Here is a 20,650-nt window from a genome sequence, read left to right on the forward strand (position 1 = left end):
AGTCAATGAGGTCAAGTTGGTTGATTGTTGTAATTAGATCTTCCGTGTCTCTGTTGAGCTTCTTACTGGATGTCCTGTCCTTCTCCGAAAGTGGTGTGTTGAAGTCGCCTACTATAATTGTGGAGGTATCTATCTCACTTTTCAATTCTGTTAAAATTTGATTTATGTATCTTGCAGCCCTGTCATTGGGTGCATAAGTATTTAATATGGTTATGTCTTCCTGCTCAATTGTCCCTTTTATCATTATATGGTGTCCTTCTTTATCCTTTTTGGTGGATTGAAGTCTAAAGTCTATTTTGTCAGAAATTAATATTGCTACTCCTCTTCTTTTCTGCTTATTGTTTGCTTGATATAGTTTTTTCCATCCTTTGAGTTTTAGTTTGTTTGTGTCTCTAAGTCTAAGGTGTGTCTCTTGTAGGCAGCATATAGATGGATCGTGTTTCTTTATCCAGTCTGTGACTCTCTGTCTCTTTATTGGTGCGTTTAGTCCATTTACATTCAGGGTAATTATAGATAAATAAGTTTTTAGTGCTGTCATTTTGATGCCTTTTTATGTGTGTTGTTGACAATTTCATTTTTCCACATACTTTTTTGTGCTGAGGCGTTTTTCTTAGTAAATTGTGAGATCCTCATTTTCATAGTGCTTGACATTATGTTAGTTGAGTCGTTCTGTTTTTCTTGGTTTTTATCTTGAGTTATAGAGTTGTTATACCTTTTTGTGGTTACCTTATTATTTACCCCTATTTTTCTAAGTAAAAACCTAACTTGTATTGTTCTATATCGCCTTGTATCACTCTCCATATGGCAATTCATTGCCTCCTGTATTTAGTCCCTCTTTTTGATTTTTGTGATCTTTTACCTATTGACTTCCGTGATTCCCTGTTATGTGTATTTTTTTTTTTAATTAATCTTAATTTGTTTGTTTTTGTGATTTCCCTTTTTGAGTTGATATCAGGACGTTCTGTTTTGTGACCTTGTGTTGTGCTGATATCTGATATTATTGGTTCTCTGACCAAACAATATCCTTTAGTATTTCTTGTAGCTTTGGTTTGGTTTTTGCAAATTCTCTAAACTTGTGTTTGTCTGTAAATATCTTAATTTCCCCTTCATATTTCAGAGAGAGTTTTGCTGGTTATATGATCCTTGGCTGGCAGTTTTTCTCCTTCAGTGCTCTGTATATGTCGTCCCATTCCCTTCTTGCCTGCATGGTTTCTGCTGAGTAGTCAGAACATATTCTTATTGATTCTCCCTTGAAGGAAACCTTTCTTTTCTCCCTGGCTGCTTTTAAAATTTTCTGTTTATCTTTGGTTTTGGCGAGTTTGATGATAATATGTCTTGGTGTTTTTCTTTTTGGATCAGTCTTAAATGGGGTTCGATCAGCATCTTGGATAGATATCCTTTCGTCTTTCATGATGTCAGGGAAGTTTTCTGTCAGCAGATCTTCAACTATTTTCTCTGTGTTTTCTGTCCTCCCTCCCTGTTCTGGGACTCGAATCACCCACAGGTTATCCTTCTTGATAGAGTTCCACATGATTCTTAGGGTTTCTTCTTTTTTTTTAATTCTTTTATCTGATTTTTTTTCAGCTATGTTGGTGTTGATTCCCTGGTCCTCCAGATGTCCCAGTCTGCATTCTAATTGCTCGAGTCTGCTCCTCTGACTTCCTAGTGCGGTGTCTAATTCTGTTATTTTATTGTTAATCTTTTGGATTTCTACATGTTGTCTCTCTATGGATTCTTGCAACTTATTAATTTTTCCACTATGTTCTTGAATAATCTTTTTGAGTTCTTCAACAGTTTTATCAGTGTGTTTCTTGGCTTTTTTTTTTTTTCCCTTGGCTTTTTCTGCAGTTATCCTAATTTCATTTGTGATATCATTAAGCATTCTGTAAATTAGTTTTTTATATTCTGTATCTGATAATTCCAAGATTGTATCTTCATTTGGGGAAGATTTTGATTCTGTTATTTGGGGGGTTGGAGAAGCTGTCATGGTCTGCTTCTTTAAGTGGTTTGATATGGATTGTTGTCTCCGAGCCATCACTGGGAAACTAGTTTTTCCAGAAAATCCGCTGTGTCCAGTTCATATCCCTGTGGGATGGTTCCCCGGCTCGGACGCTGCTCTTTCTGCTCTAAGACCAGTCATTGCCTCCCGGGGACTTCTCCTACTGGCTGCGTCCCACGCCGCCCGTGGAACCGGCTGGTCCCCCTCCCGGGGTTAGTTCAGGGGGGTGGAGCAGCTGTCTGTGCTTGTGCCGTATCTGACTGGTACACTGGCTCCAGGCTCTGGAAACAATCGCTGCTTCCCCGTATTAGTTCATTCTCCGTCTCTAAATCTGTGTTTGTTGTTCAGGGTTCGTAGATTGTTATGTATGTCATCGATTCACTTGTTTTTCCGTGTCTTTGTTGTAAGAGGGATCCGAGGTAGCGTCTGCCTAGTCCGCCATCTTGTCTCCGCCCCCTTTGTGTGTAAACCTTTTCAAGAGTTTTTACAGTAGTGGTCTCATAAAATATTTGTTCTTTTATGATTGCCTCATTTCACTCAGCATAATGCCCTCCAGATTCATCCGTGTTATGAGATGCTTCACAGATTCCTCATTGTTCTTTATCATTGGGTAATACTCTATTGTGTGTATGTACTACAGTTTTTTATCCATTCATCTGTTGATGGGCATCTAGGTTGTTTCCATCTTTTTGCTATTGTGAACAATGTTGCAATGAACATGGATGTGCGTAGTCTATTTGTGTGACTACTCTTACTTCTCTAGGATATATTCCTAGGAATGGGATTGGTGGATCATATGGTATTTCTATTTCTAGCTTTCTAGGAAGTGCCATATAATTTTCCAAAATTGTTGTGCCATTTTGCATTCCCACCAGCAGTGCATAAGGGTTCAATCTTCACACAGCCTCTCCAACATTTGTTATTTCCTGGTTTATTGATTCGTGGCAGTATTCCCAGGGTGAGATGGTATCTCATTGTGGTTTCGATTTGTATTTCTCTGATGGCTAGAGATCCTGAGCATTTCCTCATGTGTCTGTTGGCCAGTTGAATGTCTTCTTTGGTGAAGTGTCTGTTCATTTCCTTTGCCCATTTTTTAATTCGACTATTTGTCTTTTTATTGCAAAGGTGTTGGATTTTCTTGTAGATTTTAGAGATTAGACTTTGTCTGACTTGTAATAGCCAAAATTTTTTCCCAGTCTGTAGGTTCTTTTTTTATTCTTTTGGTGAATTCTTTTGATGAACATAAGTGTTTAATTTTTGGAAGATCCCAGTTATCTAGCTTTTCCTCTGGAGCTTGTGTGCTGTCGATTGTGGTTTGTATACCTTGAATGCCGTGTATTAGGGCCTCTAGCATTGATGCTATTTTTTCTTCTCTGAACTTTATAGGTTTTGGCTTTATATTTAAGTTTTTGATTCATTTTGAGTTAGTTTTTGTATGAGGTGTGAGGTATGGGTCCTGTTTCATTTTTTTGCAGATGGACATCCAGTTGTGACAGCACCATCTGTTAAAAAGATTGTCTTTTCCCCATTTGATGGACTTTGGGCCCTTGTTGAAGATCAGGTGACTACAGAAGGATGGCTTTAAGTCTGGGTTCTCCATTCTGTTCCATTGGTTAATGTATCTGTCGTACCAGTACCAGACTGTTTTGACTACTATAGCTGTATATTATGTTCTGAAGGTCAGATAGTGTGGGTCCTCCTACTTTTTTCTTTTTCTTCAATAGTGCTTTACTTTTGGGGGGCTTCTTCTCTTTCCATATAAAGTTAATGATAAGTTTTTCTATCTCTCTAAAGAATGTTGTTGGTATTTGGATAGGTATTGCATTGTATTTGTAAATCATTTTGGGTAGAATTGTCATTTTCACAATGTTGAGTCTACCTATCTGTGAGCATAGTATGTTTTTCCATTTACGTACATCTCTTTCGGTTTCTTGCAGTAGTGTTTTGTAGTGTTCTTGTGTAAGTCTTTTACACCCCTGGTTAGATTTATTCCCAAGTATTTTACTGTTTTAGGGGCTATTATAAAAGGTATTGTTTTCCTGATTTCCTTTTCATTGTTCCTTTATTGCCGTGTAGGAATCCAGCTGATTTATAAGTGTTTGTCTTGTATTTTGTTACTCTGCTGAAACTTTCTATTCTTTACAATAGTTTTGTAGTGGAGTCTTTTGGGTTTTCCATGTACAGTATCATATCTTGAACAAATTTGGACTTCTTCATTGCCAATTTTCATGCCCTTTATTTCTATTTCTTGCCTTATTGCTCTAAATAGGACTTCCAACACAATGTTAAATAGGAATGGAGATAAAGGGCAACCTTGTCTTGCTCCTGTTCTCAAAGGGGAATGTTTTCTGCTTCTCTCTAAGAATGATGTTGGCCATTCATTTTGCATAGATGTCCTTTATTATGTTGAGAAATTTCCCTTCTGTATCCATTTTATTGAGAGTTTTTATCAGGAATGGTTTTGGAATTTGTTGAATGTCTTTTCTGGTCAATTGAGATGATCATGTGATTCTTTTCTTTCCTTTTGTTTACATGGTGGATTACACTGATTGATATTCTAGTGTTGAACTATCTTTGGGTAACTGCTATGAATCCTACTTGGTGGTGGTGTATTATTTTTTTGATATGATGCTGAATACTATTGTTGAGAATTTTGCTGAGAATTTTTGCATCTTTTTTTTTTATATTCATAAGAGATATTGGTCTGTAATTTTCTTTTTTTGTGTTGTCTTTGCTTGGTTCTGGTATCAGGGTTATGCTGGCTTCATAGAATGAATTCAGAAGAATTGCTTCCTTTTGTGTGTTTTGAAATAATTTGAGTAGTTTGAGTAGTACTGATGTAAGTTCTTGTCTGAATGTTTGGTAGAATTTTTCTGTGAAGCCATCTGAGCCAAGGTTTTATTTATTTATTTTTTTTGTGGGGAGTTTTTTTTTTTTTTTTTTTTTAATTACCTTTTCGATCTCTTCCCTTGTTAGGGGTGCAATCAGATTTTCGACATCATTTTGTGTTAATTTGTGTAAGTAGTGTGTATCTAAAAATTTGTCCATTTCCTCCAGGTTTTCTTATTTCCTGGAGTATAGTTTTTCATAATACTCTGTTATGATCCTTTTTATTTCATTTAGGTCTGCTGTAATGTCCCCCATTTCATTTCTTATTTGGGTTTTTTGAGTCCTCTCCTATTTTTCCTTTGTCAGTTTGGCCAGTGGTTTGTCGATTTTGTTGATCCTTTCAAAGAATCAATTTTTTATTTTGTTGATTCTTTCTATTGTTTTTCTTTTCTCTATGTCATTTATATCTGCACTGATGTTTATTATTTCCTTTCTTCTGGTGGCTGTGTGTTTCTTTTTCTCTTCTGTCTCTACTTGTTCAAGTTGTGTGGCTAATGTTTTGATTTTGTCCTTTTCTTCTTTTTTGATGTGTTCACGTATTAATGTAAATTGACTTCTGAGGATTGCCTTTGCTGTGTCCCAAAGATTTTGGTATGATATTTTCATTCTCGTTTGATTGTAGAAATATCTTCTTTTTTCCATCTCTGATTTCTTCTATTACCCAGTGGTTTTTAAGCAGGGTGTTGTTCAGTTTCCATGTAATTGATTTTTTCCCTTACTCTTCCTGTTGTTAGTTTCTATTTTGATGGCGTTGTGGTCAGAGAAGAGACTTTGTATTATCTCAGTGTTTCAGATTTTGTTGAGGGTGGCTCTTTGCCCGAAGATGTGGTCTGTTCTGGACACATTCTATGTGCTTTGGAAGAGAATGTGTACTTTGCAGCTGTTGGGTAGAGTGTTCTATATTTGTCTACTAGATAAAGTTGGCTGATATGTGTTCTTTAGTTGTTCTGTATCTTTGTGGAGTTTCTTCCTAGATGTTCTGTCCTTTACCAAGAGTGGTGTGTTGAAGTCTACTATTATTTTGGAACTGTCAATTTCTCTTGTCCGTGCTGTTAGAGTTTGTTTTATGTATTTTGGAGCCGTGTCATTGGGTGCACAAATGTTTTTATGGGTAAGTCTTCATGATGGATCATCCCTTTAACCATTATACCATTATATAGTGCCCTTCTTTGTCTTTTATGGTGGATTTTATTTTAAAGTCTATTTTATCTGAGATTAGTGCCGCCACTTCTGCTCTTTTTTGGTAGATATTTGCTTCATATGTTTTTTCCAACCTTTGATTTTTAATAAATTTACATCTTTGTTTCTAAGGTGTGTCTCTTGTGGATAGCATATTGAAGGATCTTTTTTTTTTTTTTTTTTTTTGTCCATTCTGTCCCTCTCTGTCTCTTTATGTGTGCCTTTAGGCGATTTACATGCAGTGTAATTATTGATACATGTGAGTTTATTAATGTCAAATTTAGTGCTTTTTTTTGTGTGTGTGGAGCTAACATTTTCTTTTTTTTTCTCTTACTCTCCTGTGCTGAGTTCCTTCTGTTTGTGGATTTCTTTTTCATTTCTTTTGATTTTGTAGATTTGGGTTTTATTGAGACTTTATGTTTTTCTTCTTTATTTTGTTGAGTAGGTTTGTTAACTTTCTTTGTGGTTACCTTGAAATTTACCCTTATCTTCCTAGGTTTGAATCAGTCTTCTATTACTTGGTATCGCCTGTCTTTCTCTGCATTAAGACATTTTTTTGTTGGGTTTTTTGTTGTTGTTGTTGGGTTTTGTCTTTCTCTGCATCAGAAAGTTCTATACCTACACCGTTTATTCCCTCCTTTATTGTTCTGACATTGTTGTCATTTACAGAATAAACTCTCTGGTTACCTGTTGCAATTGTTTTGGTTTTGGGTAGTCCTTTAGAGTTCATTTCCTACATTGGTATCTAGCTGGTACAATCCTATGGCCTAGATTCAGGCTTTGGTCTGATGTTGTTTGTTCTCAGACAGAAGGACTTTCTTTAATAATTCTTGTAAGTTTTGTTTTGTTTTACCTGTTCCCTTAATTTCTGTTTATCTGGAAATGTCCTAATTTCACCATCATATTTGAATGAAAGTTTTGTAGGATATATTATTTTTGGTTGGCAATTTTTTTTCTTTCAAGATTTTATATATGTCATCCCATTATCTTCTTGTCTGCATGGTTTCTGCCGAATAATCAGAGCTTAGTCTTATTGTTTCTTCCCTGAATGTGACTTCTTGTTTTTTTTGAGTTGGCCTCAGGATTTTGTCTTTGTCTTTGGTTTTAGTGAGTGTGGTTACAGCATGCATTGGTGTTTTTCTTTTGGGGTCTATCCTATATGGGGTTTGTTGAGCTTCCTGGATGGTCAGCTTTTCATCATTTATGATATTAGGGAAGTTTTCTGTTATCAATTCTTCAATGATCCTATCTGTGTTTTCCATTTTCTCCACCTGTTATGGAACTCTGATCACTCACAAATTTTTGGTTTTGACTGTATCCCACATAATTCTCAGGGTTTCCTCATTTTTCTTTGTTCTTTTTCTGATTTTCCCTCAAGCAGAGTTGTATCCAAGTGTCTGTCTTCAATTTTGCTGATCCTGTCTGCTGTCATTTCAAACCTCCTCCTCAGCCCTTCTAAGTCACTGTCCATCTCTGAAATCTGGCTGTTTATCTTTTAAATTTCTAATCATTTTTGTATGATTTCTAATTGTGAATTTTATTTGGCATTTTGTTCTTGCATTTTTTCTGAACTCTTCCTTTTTTGTCTGTTTTCCAGGAATTTGTCTGCCTTTTCCTAAATTTGTCTGTTTTTTTCTTCATTTTGTCTGCTTTTTGCTTTAAACCTTGGATTGCTCTGAATATTAGAAATTTGAATTCCCTGTCAGGTAATTCTAGTGCCTTTTCTTCTACTGGAAAGTCATCTGGTGTTTTATTTTAGATGCCTGCTGGAACCATCCTGTCCTTTTTTTTTTTTTTTTTTAATATGTTTCAATATTGCCTGCTGTCTCAGGACATCCCATAGTTACTTTCTTCATTTCTTGATTATAGATTTGTTTGTTTCACCCTGCCTTTTTCTTAATTTGGTTATGTCTGAGCAGGTGGGCTGTGTGTTCTTTGTTGTTTTCACCTCCTTGTCCAATAGGCAGAGCCAGTCACTCAGCCTTGGCACAGCAGGACAGGTCCAGCGAAAGGGAGTCGTTGGGATGTGTTGTTTCTGGCACTTGCTAGGGCCAATAGGGTGGGCCAGGAGTCAGTACTGGGTAGGTTCCAGTATGCTCTGCCTGTGGTGCTCAGAGGTGTGATGTGCAATTCATGATGGAAGCAGGGAGGAAAGAGGGGACAGGTTGTGATGTATGGAGCTAGTATAGGTATGGGAAAGAGGAGAGACAGGAGAGAGAAAGAGGAGCCAAAACAAAAAACAAAGTGAAAAAAAAAGAATGCTAATGGATCTTGCCATTGGAGTGGAGAGATAAGAATTCAAGAAATGGGGAAAAGTAAAAAGGGTAAAAGAAAAAAAACACATAGATAATAATTTGGAAAAGAAAAAAAGAAAAAAGAAAAGGCCTCAGGATCCCACTGGTTGGGCTGTGAAGACTAGGGACGTGGCTTCCAGGCTGATCAGTATAACCTAGCTAGAGGGGGTATAGATGTCACACAGCATCAGGTATTCAGGAGAGAGGAAAAGAAGGTAAGTACAGAGAGATGAGAAGTGAAAAATGAAGAAACACAGAAAGGGAAAAAGAGAGGGGGAAAAAAGGAAAGAGAAAAAAGAAATGCCCCCAGGGATCCCACCTATGTGGCTGCACAGATTGGGAGAGTGGCTCTTAAGCTGTGCAGTGCAGTCTGGCTAGAAGGAGCTCCCAACTGTGAAAAGAAGAAGAAAACAAACAAACAAAACAGAACAGAACAAAGAAAAATAAAACAAACAAACAAAAAGCCCCAGGGAACCCACCAGCGTGTCGTCGTGGCAGAGGGAGAGGTTCTCCAGTCAACTGGGGCTTCACAGCCTTCCAAGAAGAAGAAAAGATGGCACACAGACCCAGGTGTTTGAAAGAAGGAGGGGGAGGTGGTTGATGGCATGGAAGAAACCAAAAGAAACAGAAAAAAGCAACATCAGCTCAGAGAGCCAGCTAGTGTGGGCAGGGCAAATCCAAGTGGCCCAAGACCAAAGCAGTTGTCTTCTGGACAACAGACTGTAGCTGGCTGGAAGCAGAGGAGGCTAAAGTGGGGTGGGGGGAAGAAGGATGGGGGTTAAGAAACCTTATATTGGTCATTACTGAGTGCCCTGTCTCTTGCCGAGAAGTTTGTGAAGCTGCTTTCTTCAATGTGGGTGGGGCAAATCCAAGTGGCAGGGACACTGCACTTCTTAGCCAGCCAAGTCACCACAGCAAGTCAGGAAGCTCAGAGGTACAGCAGCTGGGAGAGGATGGGGGGTGGGAAAGCATGTATCTCTGGTTACTGGGTGCTCTGTTTCCTTCTGGGAGCTCTGTGAAGCTGCTTTCCCCTGCTCCCTGTCCACCAATCACTGACAGGAGTCCAACACGGCAAATATGTGCTGCGTTAGCTGATAGGGGACCTCTACTCACATCTCTCCTCACTCTCTGTCTTCTATCAGTTTCCTGTTCCATTTGGTGTTTGGCTGAGTTCTTTCTCCTTCATTTGAAACTTTGGGTTCCAGGAATGATATTTGTTTCTGTTTTACTTAGTTTTTGGGCCTTTGCTGTAGAGGGACAATGTGGTGCTTCTGTCTATGGTGCTATTTGCCAGAAGTCTAATTTTATTTTTCAAACCTAGTTGTACTAGTAATGTTACATAATACCCAGTGATTCAACTGATGATTTTTCATATAACATACAAAAGTACATTCAGGTCTTTCACAATCTTCTGCTAAGGAACCTCTGGGTGAACTCAAACCTTTCAGTTGGCAGCTGAATGTGTTAACCGCCTACATCACTGAGGGACTCCAAGACATAACATACAAATAAATAATTACCTAACATGTCAGGTGGAGATATGTCCAATGACTAAACCTAAACAGGATAGCATAATAGAGAGGAACTGATGGTTGCTATATTATAGGCCCAATGGTCACAAGAGATTTCTATGTTAAGGTGTCATTTGGACTAAGATCTGAATAAAGAATAAACAAGGCATATTTTTTATGTGTCTATATTGTATAATGTAGAGTTATTACCGTGATGTGGTAGTCCCAAGAGGGACTACATTTCCCTCTCTCCCTTATACCTGGGGGGGGCATGTTATCAGTTTTCACCTGTGGAATGTGAGGTGCATTTCATTTCTGTGCCAAAGTAACCTAGAAGGAGGTGTGTGAGCTTCCACTGTTGTTCTGTTATCTCCTGAATGAATATACAGGACCCTGTAGAGGACTCCCATTAGAAGGAGGGGCAAGGACCATGATTATTGTCTTGGAAGAACTACACAACTAGAAACATCCATAGTGGACCTTGACTAGTGTGAAATAAACTCTTTTTATAGCCCAACCAGTGCGGTCGAGTCTATTCTGATTTCAGAGTTGTTTGTCACAGAAGATAGCATTAACTACACTACATTTGGACTTTCAGTAACATGAGAAGCAATTGGAGGGTTTTGAGCAAGGGATTTGCATATTTCTGTTGGAAGAACAAAGTGACAAAAACCTAAGAACAGGGATTTGGGATAGGAGGTTATTGGGGTGGCAAACTGATTGGTTTTAGGACATAGGTTGACTATAGGGAAGCAGGACATGCTGATGGATTAGATGTGCATTATGTGAGGAAGAAAGAGGTATGACAGGACATCAAGGTTTATTTGCCTGAGATGTGAGGAAAATAGGGTTTTCTGAGATGGGGAGAACTGGAGAAACCACATAAGAAGAGGGAAATCAAGTGTTCAGTTTAGAATATGGAAGTTTGAGGTATCTGTTAGACAAGAGGAGATATTTACTAAAGAGGCAACTTATATCCAAGTCCAGAGTGCAGGGGAAATGAAAGAGAAAGAGATGTTTGGTGGTTTTCAGCACATACATGACATTTACAACCATGATTCTAGATGGAGTCTCCCATGGAATGAAAGCATTTGATGAGGAGACACTTGAGCAGGGAGCACTGAGCACTGCAAAGTTAAGAAGTTGAAAGGATGAAGATTTGCCAGGAAAATGGACCAAAAATAACTGCTTCTGATGAAGAAAGAGAACACAGTGATCTCCCAGAAATTAAGTGAGGCAGTGTTCTAAGTAGAAGGGAGGAATCTGTGATATCTATCACTGGTAACCAGTGGGGAAAGATGAAGGTTGATAATTTGTCATTATATCTGGAGATGCTGATGTCATTGTGACTTTTGGTGGCAGTGGCCTCAAGAAGTGATGGGGATGAAAGTTGGACTGGACTGGATTCTAGAGAAAATGAAAAGAGAGGATTTGGAGAGGAAATAGAATTGTTCAAAGGGTTTATTGGGATAAAGGATTATCATTGATGTTTCCTGGACCAGAAACAGACACCTTGGAGACCTAGAGCTGTTTTCACAGGACTTTGTTCAGGAGAACAGCCGGAAGGGGTGTTTTTTTTCCAGGGGACGGTGTCCAGACACTGTAACAAATAAGTTCCTAAATTCAAGGACTCCTAGACAGAAGTCTGTTTTTCTGCTACCAGTAGGCCAGCCTAAGCTTGTGTGGTTGTCTCACCCCATGAGCTCAGAGGTTCTTTCCAGCTTGTTGCTTTTCTTTGAGAGAGGACATTCGTCTCATCTGGGTGGCCAAAGCTGATCACTGGCCAGGTTCCAGGCCACAAAATGGAGGGACAGCACCCCAAGTCTTTAGGTTGGTGACAATGCAGATTTGGGAGACTGGCTACAGCTCACACCTATTGGCCTAAAGTTAGTCACATGGCCACACCCAGCTGCAAAGGATTTTGAGAAATGTAGTTTCTGGTGGTCCAGCCTTGTGCCATGGAAGAAATTGATTTAGTGGGATAGAGAGCAGTGCACCATGGGGTCACACCAGTAGAGAGGGAGCAGAGAATTATGAATTGTTCTTCCAGGAACAAGGGGATATGGGGGAAGTAGTAGCAGCCAGCAAGAGGGGACACAGGATGAAATTAAGGGAGTTGCGAGGGCGCGATCTCAGTGATGGTGGATGTCTAAGCATCCCCAAGAGTATTTCCTGAAAGAAAACTCATCTTAAAACACATGGCTAGAAGGAACTCACATGAGACATAGTCCATGCCATTGAGAGAAGAACCTCACTGCCCTACAACTCCCCTCTCTGCCATCTCCACCTTTGTGGGATCAGACGCTGAAGCCTGCAGTGAGCAGGTGTGGGGGTGACGGGAGGTGAAAAAGCACAGGGCAGGTCACAGTTAGCAGCTGCTTTTCCTCCTCTGCAGGCAACTTATCAGCCTGGCACAGCCAGAGCTGAGAGGCCAAGAAGCTGTACCTTTACAGAGAGTTCACAGCTGTGAATATGCCACAGGACTGCGCATTTTAGTAATGAATCAGACTGTTTCAGGACTGAAAGTGCCTGGAGAACATTTAAACACCTGTGATTGATGAAAAAAGTATCAGATTTTGAACAGGCCCTGGAACAAAAGAGCAAAGTTGTTTTCTGCTTGCAACTTGAAGAAATCTGCTGTTTCATAATACTATGCACACGTGTGAGTAATCTATGTAGTATACATACACAGCAAAGCTCCCTACTATTTGTTATTTTCTTTATTTGAAATACTTATTATTTCTTTTACATCTGCAATTATATTTCTCTAGATATGTTGTGGCATATTGGTTTCTTACCTTAACACTCTTTTCCTCTCCACAGATGAAAAGTTCCCCACTGTCTTTCAGGTTCAAAAATATCAGAGGAAGAATCAGTTGCTAGTTTGAATTTTTTTTAACTAATTTTATGTAACTGGTTCTTTTTATCTTAAACAAACAAATATACAAAAGACAAAACAGTTGCCATTGAGTGGCTTCTGACTCATAGCAACATCGTGTGTGTGTCAGAGTAAACTGTGCTCCATAGCGTTTTCAATGGCTGATTTTTCAGAAGTAGATTACCAAACCTTTCTTGAGAGATACCTCTATGTAGGTTTGAACAGCCAACCTTTTGGAGAGCAGCTGAGAACTTAACCAAGCCACTCAGGGACTCCTAAAAACCGGTTGCCAACAAGTCAATCCTATACTGTTGTTGTTGTTAGGTACGTTGAGTCAGTTCTGATTCATAGCAACCCTTCACACAACAGAACAAAACACTGCCCGGTCCTGCACCATCCTTACAATCATTGTTAGACTTGAGCTTATTGTTGCAGTCACCGTGCCTGTCCACCTCGTTGAGGGTCTTCCTCTTTTCCGCTGACTCTGTAGTTTGCCAAGCACAGTGTCCTTCTCCAGAGACTGATTCCTCCTGACAACATGTCCAAAGTATGTAAGACGCAGCCTTGCCGACCATGCTTCTAAGGAGCATTCTGGTTGTACTTCTTCCAAGGTAGATTAGTTCGTTCTTTTGGCAGTCCATGGTATATTCAACATTTTTTGCCAACACCACAATTCAAAGGCATCAATTCTTCAGTCTTCCTTATTCATTGTCCAGCTTTCACACGGATAAGAGGCAATTGAAAAGACCATGGCTTCAGTCAGGTGCACCTTAGTCTTCAAGGTGACATCTTTGCTTTTCAACACTTTCAAGAGGTCCTTCACAGCAGCTTTACTCAATGCAATGTGTCGTTTGATTTCTTGACTGCTACTTACATGGCTGTTGATTGTGGGTCCAAGTAAAATGAAATCCTTGGCAATTTCAACTTTTTCTCCGTTTATCGTGATGTTGCTCATTGGTCCAGTTGTGAGGATTTTTGTTTTCTTTACGTTGAGGTGTAATCCATAATGAAGGCTGTGGTCTTTGATCTTCATTAGTAAGTGCTTCAAGTCCTTTTCACTTTCAGCAAGCAAGGTTGTGTCTTCTGTATAACACAAGTTGTTAATAAGTCTTCCTCCAATCCTGATGTCCCATTCTTCTTCCTTGTATAGTCCAGCTTCTCGGATCATCTGCTCAGCATACAAAGCCCCCATGTGTCTGCCAGTTTGTCGTACTGTGGGGGCTTGTGAGTTGCTGTGATGCTGGAAGCTATGCCAGTAGTATTCAGATACCAGCAGGGTCACCCATGAAGGAGAGGTTTCAGCTGAGCTTCCAGACTAAGACAGATTAGGAAGAAGTATGCACTTCAAAATGTAAATTTTCATTTTCTCCAAAGACAGTTTGTGCATATGGGTTTTCAATCCCCCTAATATAATTTTTAACTGCTGGTTAAATAATATATGGGTTCTTTAAATGCATCTGTTTGAGTTGACTAATAGAGTGTTAATTTAAAAGTGGTAAGTTTTGGTTGGCAAAATATAAATTGTATTTATTTCTATGTCATGTTATCCCATGGAAATAAGGTAAAATTTTGAAAAATGGTATTTACAAATGATTCACAACGATTTTTATCTTAATAGCCATTTTCTCTAAACATTTTACAGAATAGCCCTGGTCAGTTCTTGATGAATTGATTTTTGACTCCTTTAATATTTTCCGTTTTATTTGCAAACATCATGCTGAGTGAAGTAAGTCAATCACAGAAGGACAAATATTGTGTGATCTCAATTATATGAAATACATAGATTATGCAAACATATAGAGACTAAAGTTAGTGGTTAATGCAAGGGAGGGAGGGGGAAGGGAAAAATATGGTTTTGGAAACTCTGTTTATGGTGTTGGAAAATTTGACAATGGATATTGGTGATGGTTGCATAATATGATTGATGTAACTAGTGCCACTGAATTGTACATGATATTCAGGAGGACTAGCAGAATGGGGCCGAAAACTGAAGGAGCGGAGTTGCGATCCCAGAGGGCCTCGAAGGTGGGGCTGAAGTCCTGGGTCAAGGGGTCTGTACCAAGAATCCATGGGGCACGGCCAACACCCAGACTCTGGAGGGTGGGGCCCTTGCTCAGATAGTCTCAGAGAACAGAGGTTATTTTCAAGCCTTGTGATCCAATATAATGTGTTTTGCTGAGTTTTGGATTTGCCTGGTGCCCATTATCACTTCTTTTGTTCCAATTTCTACCATATGTAATGGAAATGTCTACCTTGTGTCTGTTCCATTTCTTTGGAAATGCATTGTTTGTAGTTTATATTTCACAGGTTCACAGATGAAGAGGAATTTTACCCCAGGATAGTTTTTGTTGTAGTTAGATGCCATCAAGTCGGTTCTGACTCACAATGACCCTATATACAACAGAATGAAACACTGCCCAGTCCTGCACCATCCTCACAATCATTGCTATACTTGAGGCCATTGTTGCAGCCACTATGTCATTCCATTTCATTTAGGATCTTCCTCTTTTTGCTGATCCTCTAATTTACCCCAGGATGAAATATGCCTAAAATCTCACCCGTATTTGATTTGGATGATTCAGAAGATGAGATTTTGGACTTGGAGTTGATTTAAGACTTTTAGGGTGACACAATGGGGTGAATGTGTTTTACATGTGCCAAGGACATGAATTTGGGGGGCCTTGACTGCAACTAGGTTTGTTTTGTTGATGCCTGTGGTTATAATTCCATTTGGGAATGAGTTGTCTTTATTATGTTAATGAGGCAGGATTAGAGTAGAGTGTTTCTTTTGAGATAAAGAAGAGATTAAACAAGAGAGTCAAGAAGAGTTAGGGAAGACACATGCCAAGCCACTTGAAGACCACCCAGGAGCAGAAGCTCAGAAGAGACAAGAACCCTTCCTCCAGAGCCAACAGAGAAAGAAAGCCTTCTCCTAGAGCTGGTACCCTGAATTCAGACTTCTAGGCTCCTAAACTGTGAGAAAATTAATTTCTGCTTGTTAAAGCCACCTACTCGTGGTATTTCTGTTTTAACAGCACTAGATAAGTAAGACAGTGCTTGTGGTTTTTTTTTCTAAATCCATTCTCTCTCTCTCTCAGTTTTCCACCTGTTTCCCTTCTCCTTGTCTCTTTTTTCATAAGTATTTCAATGTATATGTCCAAAGGACAAGCTCATTTTCCTACAAAGCCGAGAAATCTAGTTTGAATACTATTGTCTAATAAACAATTCGCAATCAAATGTACATTTTAGCCTTAAAAAAAAATTCAGGATCAAGTTAAGATTCATGTTCACCTCTCCAGCCTTCTTAATCTAGAAGACTCTCTATCCACCAATTTTATTAAATGTTTCATGATTTTTTTTATGGGTTTTTTTTTTTTAATTTCTATTGTACATTAGGTGAAATTTTACAGAGCAAATTCATTTCCCATTTGATTGCTGGTACATAAAGTGTTCCATAACATTGGTTTCATTCCCTCACAATATGTCAGCAGTCTCCACATTTCTGTCCTAGTTTCCTTGTTTCCTTTCATCCTGATTTTCTACCCCTTCCTGCCTTCTCATCTTTGCTTTTGGGCAAATATCTCCCTTTTGATCTTCAAAATTGATTGTTCAAAGGAGCAGTTCCTCTTGGGTGTTACTGTTTATTTTATGGGCTGGTGGTTGGCTGAAAGATGGTATCTGGGAATGGCCTCAGTCCCAGTTCAGAAGAGTGTCTTAGGGCCATATTCTTGGGGGTTCCCCAGCTCTCTGTCATACCAATAAGTCCAGGCTTTTTTGTGATTTTGATTTTTTTTTCTTCAAGTTTTTTCTTTTTTTTTTTCCCCTGCTCTTTCTGGGACTTTCTGTTGTGATCTCAGTCAGAGTGGCCGGTAGTGGCAGCCAGGCACCATCTAATTCTGGGTTTGGGGTTGTATAGGCTCATGTGGTCCATTAGCCCTTTAAACTAATTACTCCCTTGATTCTTTGGTTTTCTTCACTCTCCTTTGTTCTGGAGGGTAAGAGACCAAGAGATGTTTCTTAGATGGCCAAACTTTTAAGACCCTAGATGCTACTCATGAAAGTATGATGCAGAACTTCATGAACTATGTTGTAAAAATTGATATAGATGATGCCCAAGTCTATGGTCCTTAGCCTTCAAGCTAGGAAATTCATCTATGGGTTAGTATTTTTACTGCAGTAAATATATATGTAACAAAACATTTCCCATTTCAACCACCTTTGCATGTGCATTTCAGTGACATTAATTATGTTCATCATGTTGTTTAACTACCACCTTTATTCATTCCCAAAGTTTTCCATCTCCCTTAACAGAAGCTCCATGTTCCCTAAGCAACGATTCCTCCTTCCCCCTCACTTCCACCGGGCCCTGGTAACCACTAATAAACTATGGTCTCTATAGACAAATATTGTATGATCTCACTTTTATGAAATTTAGGAATAATAATAGATATTATTGAAATGTGCAGGTCTATTGAGATTTGCCTGTTTCTTCATCATTAAATTGAGTTAATATATTTTTGTTCATGATTCCACTTAGCTGGTATCATGTCCTTTTCAGAGCATCATATCAGAAGCAACATGAGGTCTGTTTGTCACGTTATTGATGACACTAATACCAAAAAAAATCAAACCCTTTGCTGTCAAGCCAACTTTGACTTATAGTGACCCTATAGGACAGAGTAGAACTGCCCCATAGGGTTTCCAAGGAATGCCTGATGGATTCAAACTGCTGAGCTTTTGGTTAGCAGCTGTAGCTCTTAACCACTACACCACCAGGTTTCCATTGATGACACTAGGCTTGATTATTTGGTTAAGGTTGTGTCTACCAGTTTTCTTCACTGTAAAGGTGGCTTTCCCTCTTATAATTGATAAGTAACCTGTGGAGCAACACTTTGAGACTGTGTAAATAACCTGTTTTTCACTAACATTTAACCTGATGGTTCTAGCATACACTGATGATATTTACTAGAATCTGTTATTACAATTATAATTTTAAAACGGTGACTTTTTATTCCCATCAATCTTTCTATATTTATTAGTTAGCATCTTTATGAAAGAAAGAGGTTTCTCTTTCCCTCTTCCTCGCTATTTTTTAAAAAATGTTTTATTTTGAAAGTATGGACTCACCAGAGGTCCCATATAGGCATCATCTAGCTTCTTACATGTTAGATAAAGACAATACATTATCAAAACCTGTAAATTGTGTAGGCACAATAAAATTAAATACCGTATTTTTATGCAAACAATGAACACCTTCTACATTTGTCTGCCAACTGAGCTCTTCCTCGTGAGATGTTTTTGTAAGTGCATTATGGTAATATTTTTCCAGTAAAGCGTAAAAAAAAAATTGCCATGGTGTTGCTTACAAAAATACTTTGTGGTGGGGGAGGGTGTAGTTGGAAAACAAACATAAATGCATGCGTTTTTTTCTTAAAGAATACAGTAGACTAGAAATCTTACCTGGATTTTACCTTCTTTCCCAGGTAATTTTTTTTCTTTTTGTATAATTCTGTGGTATTTTATCACATAGATAGTGCACGCAACCATCACCACAATCAAGATAAGAACGGTTCCATCACCACAAAGCAATTCACTCATATTATACCTATAGTCACACCCTCCCTCCTTTTCCCTAAATTTTGGTAATCACAAAGCTGTTCTCCATTTCTACAGTTCTGTTATTTCAAGAATGCTATATAAATTAAACCATACAGTATGTAGTCTTTTAAGGCTGTCTTTTTTTTCACTTAACCTAATTACACTGGGATCCATCCAATTTTTCTGTATGTATCAGAATTACTTTCAATTGCTGAGTAGTATTTCATGGTAGAGATGTACCACAGTTTGTTTAACAATTCACCTGTTGAAAGACATTTGTTTTGAGTTTGGAGCTATTGCATAGTTACTATGATTATTTGGGTACAATTTTTTGTTTAGACATGTTTCCAATTCTCTGAGCTTAAAGTACAATAGTACAATTGCTGAATCTTATGGTAAGTGCATTTTTAGCTTTTTAAGAAACTGCCCACCTATACTCTAAAGTGTGACTATTATGGATCGAATTGTGTCCCCAAAAATGTGCGCCAACTTGGTTAGGCCATGATTTCTGGTGTTGTGTGATTGTCCACCATTTTGTCGTCTGATATAATTTTTATATTTGCTGTAAATTCTAATTTCTGCCTGTGGTTAACGAGGCAGGATTGGGTTATATCGAAGAGGATTAGGGTGGGATGTAACACCCTTTCTCATATCACATCTCTGATCCAATGTAAAGGGAGTTTCCCTGTGTGTGACCCTCATGAAATTAGTTGCAAAAATCCTCAACAAAATTCTAGCCAATAGAATTCAACATCATGTCAAAAAAGTACTTCACCATGACCAAGTCAGATTCATTTTTTTATGCAGGAATGGTTCAACATTAGAAAAACAATCAGGGTAACCCATCATATAAATGAAACAAAAGACAAGAACCCCATAACTCTTTTTAATTGATGCAGAAAAAGCATTTGACAAAGTCCAACACATATTCATGATAAAAATTCTCAGCAAAATAGGAATAGAAAGAACATTCCTCAACATAATGATGGGCATGTATACAAAGTTAACAGCCAAAATCATCCTAAATGGAGAGAGTCTGAATGTATTCCCCTTGTGGACGAGAACCAGACAAGGATGCCCTTTACCACCACTCCTATTCAATACTGTTGAATAAGAGGTCCTAGCCAGAGCAATTAGGCTAGATAAAGAAATAAAGGGCATCCAAATTGGTAAGGAAGAAGTAAAAGTATGTCTATTTGCAGATGACTTGATCTTATACACAGAATACCCTAAAGAATCCTCAAGAAAACTACTGAAACTAATAGAAGAGTTGAGCAGAGTATCAGGGTACAAGATAAACATACAAAAATCAGTTGGATTCCTCTACACCAACAAAGAGAACTTCGAAAAGGAAATCACCAAATCAGTGCCATTTACAGTAGCCCTGAAGAAGATAAAATATTTAGGATATAATCTAACCAGAGATGTAAAAGGCCTATACAAATAAAACAACAAGACAGTACTGCAAGAAAACAAAAGAGATATACATAAGTGGAAAAACATACCTTGTTCATGGATAGGAAGAGCCAACATTGTAAAAATGTCTATTCAACCCAAATCTACCTATAGATACAGTTTAATTCTGATCCAAATTCCAATGACATTTTTAAATGAGATGGAGAAGCAAATCACCAACTTCATATGGAAGGGAAAGTGGCTCCAGATAAGTAAAGCATTATTGAAAAAGAAGAACAAAGTGGGAGGCCTCACATTACCTGATTTTAGAACCTATTATGCTGCCATAGTAGTCATAACAGCCTGGTAATTGTATGACAATAGATACCTAAAACAATGGAACAGAATTGAGAATTCAGACATAAACCCATCCACATATGAGCAGCTGATATTTGACAAAGGCCCAAAGTCTGTTAAATGGGGAAAAGACAGTCTTTTTAACAAATGTTGCTGGCATAACTGGATATCCACCTGCAAAAAAATGAAACAAGACCCATATCTCACACCATGCACAAAAATGAACCCAAAATGGATCAAAGACCTAAGTATAAAATCTAAAATAATAAAGATTATGGAAGAAAAATAGGGACAACACTAGGACCCCTAATATGAGGCATAAACAGTTTACAAAACATTACCAACAATGCACAAACACCAGAAGAGAAACTAGATAAGTGGGAGCTCCTAAAAATCAAACACTTATGCTCATCCAAAGACTTCACCAAAAGATTAAAAAGATTACCTACAGACTGGGAAAAAGTTTTTGGCTACAACAATCCTGATCAGCCTGTGATCTCTAAAATTTACATGATACTGCAAAAACTCAACAATGAAAAGAAAAATAATC

Source organism: Elephas maximus, chromosome 2 (genome assembly GCF_024166365.1).
Source record: "Elephas maximus indicus isolate mEleMax1 chromosome 2, mEleMax1 primary haplotype, whole genome shotgun sequence".
Taxonomy (NCBI): Eukaryota; Metazoa; Chordata; class Mammalia; order Proboscidea; family Elephantidae; genus Elephas; species Elephas maximus.